Raw genomic sequence first — 7,070 nt, forward strand, 5'->3', positions numbered from 1 at the left:
GGTGAAGGAAAACAGTCCACCTCTCTGAACAGTGTCTGGGAGGTTGTGGTTGCTGCTGCACAAAAAGTTGATCGTCAACATATCAAGAAACTGACAGAATCCATTAATGGAAGGTTTATTACTGTTATTGAAAAGAAGGGTGGCTATATTGGTCACTGATTTATTTATTTAATTATTATTATTTTTTTTTTTTTTATTTAAATGTTTATTTGTACATTTTGAGTCGTTTTGTTTTTATTCTCACCTTTAACAGTTGAAAATAAGCAAGTGAGATGGGACAATTTTCGTTTTTCATTTAGTTGCCCAATAATTGTTGATAAGTTGATATTCTGAGAAAGCCAAAACCTCACTTTTACTTTCTTAAATATTCAGGTTTGATGTTTATTAACATTTGGATTGACCGAGAGCACTGTAGTTGTTCAATAATAAAATTAATCCTCGAAATATACAACTTGACTAACAGTTGTGCACGTGGTGTAGTCCTCATTTTAAATTTCAGGTGACGTGTTTCCTGTTTTCCACCTGGTGCAGAATCACTTTGTTCTCCAACATATAAAATCTGATGATTGTTGTGAACCTGCTTCGACCATTTTAATGTGTTTCAGCAGAAAGACTGCAGGAAAACTGAAGATGAACGTTTGAACAAGATGTGACTTTTAATGTTCTTCTCAGAATTTCTTTCCTCTCGAAGGTAAATTGTAGTTTTATCATCTTTTGTTCGTCTGCAGCTGAAAGACGTCAAATACAAAGATGGAGGATTTGTTGTGGAAACTTAAAATCTGTAAGTGTTGAAACTTCAGCTGTTGAAATGTAATTTTACTGTTTGATGTCTGACAATATAAACTACTGGTCTATTTGGAGTGAAGATCTACATGTTGGAGGATGAAGTATAATGGAAGCAGCTGATTGGCCAAGAATGTTTAATGAGGATGAAGTGAGTAAGTCAGTGTCCGTCTGTTTCCATGGTAACGTGTGTTTTGAAGCTTCATCCAGTCGGTTTGTCGTTGATGTGGATTTGCTGCTCATGTGAATCCTCCCACAGTGTTTGATCAGCAGCTGTAACCACGGTGACGCTGATAAAACAGGAATTAGCAGCATCCATCTGATATGAAGCTGTGGTTTGAACACCACTTCCCTCCTCTTTGAAGAGTCGTCACATATCTGTGTTCAGGTTTTTGTACAGCCTCTTCCACACTTTGTATCACTGTGTCTCTAGAGCACAGTAGTAGAGAGCTGTGTCCTCCAGGGTTGATTTACTGATGGTCAGTTCAGTTGATGTATCTGTTGTTTTGGACTCGTATCGATTATCAGGAATGTGTTTAGCTGTGATGTCTTTGGCTCCTTTCCAGAGAATAAACTGAGGACCCTGAAGGTCAGAATCATGTTTGTACCAGTAAAGGTAAACGTTTCTGTCAGTCGTCTGATAGTTACATTTGAGTGAGATTTTTTTTCCTTCTATTCCTCTGACTTCATCTTTTTCATGAGAGATTGTGTTTCCAGATATTCGTCCTAGAAAAAGTAGAGAACATGAAGCCATTAGATGAACATTGTCTGTGAGGCTGAGAGGAGAAGACAGTGGAAAATGTCCCCTGTACAGAGTTACTCTGTGGACATTCACAACATCAACTCTTTTTAATTTATAAGATGATCTCAACATATTTTTCATCGTGTCAAAACAAAGGAACCAGAAAAGTTGTGAAATCCAGTCTTTATATTTCATTAATGCAGCAGATTAAAGAAAAGTTGAATCCCTGTTGTTAAACTCACCTATGAAGGGAGATACAAACAAAAAGAGGTAAAGCAACATGTCTTTGGAGTTGTTGAAGCCACACAGACAGCAGATGAACAAAGTTCTTCCACTGCAGCAGACTGAGGAAGAAATAATGTCATCGGATGAGCTGAAGTTCAGTGGGCGGAGCCTATTACTTCTTTACATTATATTCAGCTTTTCAACTCAACCAATAAAATGGTTTTCTGTTCCATCAGTCAACTGAATCTAAAATTAAAAGTTTATCAGTGTGTCTCCATCTAGTGGATGTTGTGGAGTTTATTCTGTTGTCTTTGCTCCAAAGGTTTTTGTACAGAGTTTTGGTGTTTCCTGTCACTGTGGGCCTCAGAGCACAGTAGTACACAGCAGAGTCAGACGGATGAAGCTTCTGGATCTTCAGAGGAACTGATTTCTCATTGAGTTTAGCATCAAATCTGTCTTTGTTGAACTCTGGAGCATTAACTCCTTCTCCATAGGTTTGACGCTGCAAAATATACTTTGGAAAGTCATTTTCTTCTTGTTTGTACCACAACAAATAACGATTTTTTTCAGTGGTCTCAAAGTTACAATCAAGTGTAACTGTGTCTCCTTCAGTAGCAGAGACATGTCCTGATGTCTGGTTCACTTTGTCTTCTCCTTTACACTCTGAGGAAGAACAGAACATTCGGAGGAAGACATGAATCAATAAAGATGATTGATTAAGTCAGAACAATCAATCAACACGTTGATCTTTCTATCTTACCAAAGAAAAGAGCAGCAAGAATAATCCACAGCCAATGTTCCATGTGTACAACAAGGTTTAAATGAACAGGAGAAACTAGCTGATGTTCAACATGCAGTCTGACAGTTGTTCTCTTCACAGCAGCAGTTCTTATTGACAGGATGGTTGAACTCAGTGCAGAAGTAGTGCACCGCCTACTTGATGATGTCGCCCTCTAGTGGAGGTAAAAAGTGGAGTTCAGGTTTGTGTTTTCGTACAGAGACTGTGGGTTTCCTGTCACTGTGGGCCTCACAGCACAGTAGTACAGAGCAGAGTCCTTCAGTTTAGATGAGATGATCTCCAGATCAACACGTTTCTGTGTTTTGTCGATGTGAGCTGAGAAATCAGAAAGAGTTGGATGAATCGATCCATCCTCTGTGATGTAGAGCAGGAACTCTGGTCTGGATCTCTGGTGTTGTTGATACCACTGGATGTTGTTGATATCACCGTCATATTTACAGGTCAGATTGATGTTTGTTCTCTCTGCAACAACTTGTTCAGTTCTGTCCGGCTTTATGCTGTTCATGGAGACCAAGGCTGTAAAATGAGTTCTTCATGTCAGTTAGTCTGAGAGAGACTGAAACATCAAGAGACTCAACAGAGGTCTGAACTTTTTCTTTCACATGTGATCATAATGAGATTCATTTGAGAAAATGGGACAAAATACTGTTATAATTAGACATTTGTCTCAGTTTCAACACTCACCTATGAAGTGAAAGAAAAGTAACAACAGGTAAAGCAACATGTTTTCAGTTGTTGAAGTCAGACAGCAGATGAACAAAGTTCTTCTGCAACAGAATGGAAATACAACTAGTCCTGTCTGCTGCACAGCCCTCCTCCTCAACATCAAGCTGACTGTACTTTTAGTGCTGCAGACAGAAATACTCTGATTGGCTAAGTTGAACATTGGTGGGCGGAGCCATAGAAAAACATGTTTTTGGCATATGTCTGAGAAACAGTTATTCCAGACTGTCTGAAAACATCAAAACATGTCATAGAAGTTTATCAGTGTGTCTCCCTCTAGTGGATGTTGTGGAGTTTATTCTGTTGTCTTTGCTCCAAAGGTTTTTGTACAGAGTTTTGGTGTTTCCTGTCACTGTGGGCTGCAGAGCACAGTAGTACACAGCAGAGTCAGACGGATGAAGCTTCTGGATCTTCAGAGGAACTGATGTGAAGGAGGAATTCAATGTGGATGAAAATCTCTCCCTGAACTTATTTACTGTGTTCCCTTCATCCAGTTTATAGCGATTGAGGATGAATTCTGGGTTGTTGTTTCCATCCTGTTTGTACCAGAACAGATAACTATTTGTTGCACTGCTCTTATATTGACAGTCCAGTGTTACTGTCTCTCCTGCAGCAGCAGTCTTTTCTCCTCCTGGTTGCAGCACGTTGTCTTTTTGTTCTCTGCATTCTGTAAAACACCAACAAACAGTATCAGCGTGCTGTTAAAGAATCATCAGTGTTGGATTGATGTCAATGAAACAGAGTTGTGTTCGTACCAAGACACACAGCAGCCAGCAGCACTGAGATGAACAGAGGCGTCATATCTGCAGCGTTGAGGAACTTCTGAACTCCAGCAGCTATAAAGAAAGCTGAGATCTCTGTTTAGTCTTCATCAGCACTCAGTTGGTGGATTAGAAGGAGGAGTCTGATCACAGTGACAGGACTCATTCACAGCTCTGTGTTCTTCCCCCTACTGACAACTTTACACTCAACACATCTCTGTGTCGCTCTCCTTTCCAAGAACAACTTGGCTCGTGTGTTCACAATTATTGGGAATGTGAGTATTTTTTTCCATATCATCATTTTTATGCATATTTTCCAACTCCTGGCTGTGTAAACTTGAATACCTATTGGATTTATGCATATCAGGTGATGTGTATTTGTGTATTGAGGGAGGGTGTGGCCTAAGGAGATCAACACCCTCTATCAAGGTGTGTATAATTATTCAGCAGCTTCTTTTCTTCAGGCAAAACGGGCCAAAAAAGAGATTTAACTGACTCTGAAAAGTCAAAAATTGTAAAAAGTATTTTAGAAGGATGCAGCACTCTTGAAATTGCTAAGATATTGGAGCGTGATCACAGAACCATCAAATGTTTTGTTGCAAATATTCAACAGGGTCGCAAGAAACGTGTTGCGACAAAAGGACGCAAATTAACTGCCAAAGATTTGAGAAGAATCAAACGTGAAGCTACCAGGAAGCCGTTATCCTCCAGTTCTGTCATATTTCAGAACTGCAACCTACCTGGAGCCCCCAGAAGTACAAGGTGTTCAGTGCTCGGAGACATGGCCGAGGTGAGGAAGGCTGAAACCCGACCACCACCGAACCAGACACTTAAGTTGAAACGTCAAGACCGGGCCAAGAAATACTGAAGACAGATTGTTCAAAGGTTTTCTGGACTGATGAGATGAGAGTGACTCTTGATGAACCAGATGGACGGGCCCGTGGCCGGATCAGTAACGGGACAGTGGCCGGATCAGTAACGGGCACAGAGCTCCACTTCCACTCAGATACCAGCACGGTGGAGTTTGGGTACTGGAATGGGCTGGTATTCTTAAAGATGAGCTAGTTGGACCTTTTCGGGTTGAAGGTTGACTCAAAATCAACTCCCAAACCTGCTGCCAGTTTTTAGAAGACATTTTCTTCAAGCAGTGGTCCAGGAAAAAGTCTGCATCTTTCAAGAAGACCATGATTTTTATGCTGGACGACGCCCCATCGCATGAATTGAAGTGCTCCACTGGGCGGCTAGCCAGTAAAGGCCTTAAAGATGAAAGAATAATGACATGGCCCCCTTCCTCACCTGGAAACTAAACCCTATTGAGAACTTGTGGGCCGTTCTTAAACGGGAGATTTACGGTGAAGGAAAACAGTCCACCTCTCTGAACAGTGTCTGGGAGGTTGTGGTTGCTGCTGCACAAAAAGTTGATCGTCAACATATCAAGAAACTGACAGAATCCATTAATGGAAGGTTTATTACTGTTATTGAAAAGAAGGGTGGCTATATTGTTCACTGATTTATTTATTTAATTATTATTATTATTATTTTTTTTATTTAAATGTTTATTTGTACATTTTGAGTCATTTTGTTTTTATTCTGACCTTTAACAGTTGAAAATAAGCAAGTGAGATGGGACAATTTTCGTTTTTCATTTAGTTGCCCAATAATTGTTGATAAGTCGATATTCTGAGAAAGCCAAAACCTCACTTTTACTTTCTTAAATATTCAGGTTTGATGTTTATTAACATTTGGATTGACCGAGAGCACTGTAGTTGTTCAATAATAAAATTAATCCTCGAAATATACAACTTGACTAACAGTTGTGCACGTGGTGTAGTCCTCATTTTAAATTTCAGGTGACGTGTTTCCTGTTTTCCACCTGGTGCAGAATCACTTTGTTCTCTAACATATAAAATCTGATGATTGTTGTGAACCTGCTTCGACCATTTTAATGTGTTTCAGCAGAAAGACTGCAGGAAAACTGAAGATGAACGTTTGAACAAGATGTGACTTTTAATGTTCTTCTCAGAATTTCTTTCCTCTCGAAGGTAAATTGTAGTTTTATCATCTTTTGTTCGTCTGCAGCTGAAAGACGTCAAATACAAAGATGGAGGATTTGTTGTGGAAACTTAAAATCTGTAAGTGTTGAAACTTCAGCTGTTGAAATGTAATTTTACTGTTTGATGTCTGACAATATAAACTACTGGTCTATTTGGAGTGAAGATCTACATGTTGGAGGATGAAGAATAATGGAAGCAGCTGATTGGCCAAGAATGTTTAATGAGGATGAAGTGAGTAAGTCAGTGTCCGTCAGTTTCCATGGTAACGTGTGTTTTGAAGCTTCATCCAGTCCGTTTGTCGTTGATGTGGATTTGCTGCTCACGTGAATCCTCCCACAGTGTTTGATCAGCAGCTGTAACCACGGTGACGCTGATAAAACAGGAATTAGCAGCATCCATCTGATATGAAGCTGTGGTTTGAACACCACTTCCCTCCTCTTTGAAGAGCCGTCACATATCTGTGTTCAGGTTTTTGTACAGCCTCTTCCACACTTTGTATCACTGTGTCTCTAGAGCACAGTAGTAGAGAGCTGTGTCCTCCAGGGTTGGTTTACTGATGGTCAGTTCAGTTGATGTATCTGTTGTTTTGGACTCGTATCGATTATCAGGAATATGTTCATCTGTGTTGTCTTTGGCTCCTTTCCAGAGAATAAACTGAGGAGCCTGAAGGTCAGAATCATGTTTGTACCAGTAAAGGTAAACGTGTCTGGAAGTCGTCTGATAGTTACATTTGAGTGAGATTTTTTTTCCTTCTATTCCTCTGACTTCATCTTTTTCATGAGAGATTGTGTTTCCAGATATTCGTCCTAGAAAAAGTAGAGAACATGAAGCCATTTGATGAACATTGTCTGTGAGGCTGAGAGAAGAAGACAGTGGAAAATGTCCCCTGTACAGAGTTGCTCTGTGGACATTCACAACATCAACTCTTTTTAATTAATAAGATGATCTCAACATATTTTTCATCGTGTCAAAACAAAGGAACC

The sequence above is a fragment of the Embiotoca jacksoni genome, unplaced genomic scaffold, assembly GCF_022577435.1.
Source record: "Embiotoca jacksoni isolate LCO1_2020_lvr unplaced genomic scaffold, fEmbJac1.0.p SCAF_99, whole genome shotgun sequence".
Lineage (NCBI taxonomy): Eukaryota > Metazoa > Chordata > Actinopteri > Embiotocidae > Embiotoca > Embiotoca jacksoni.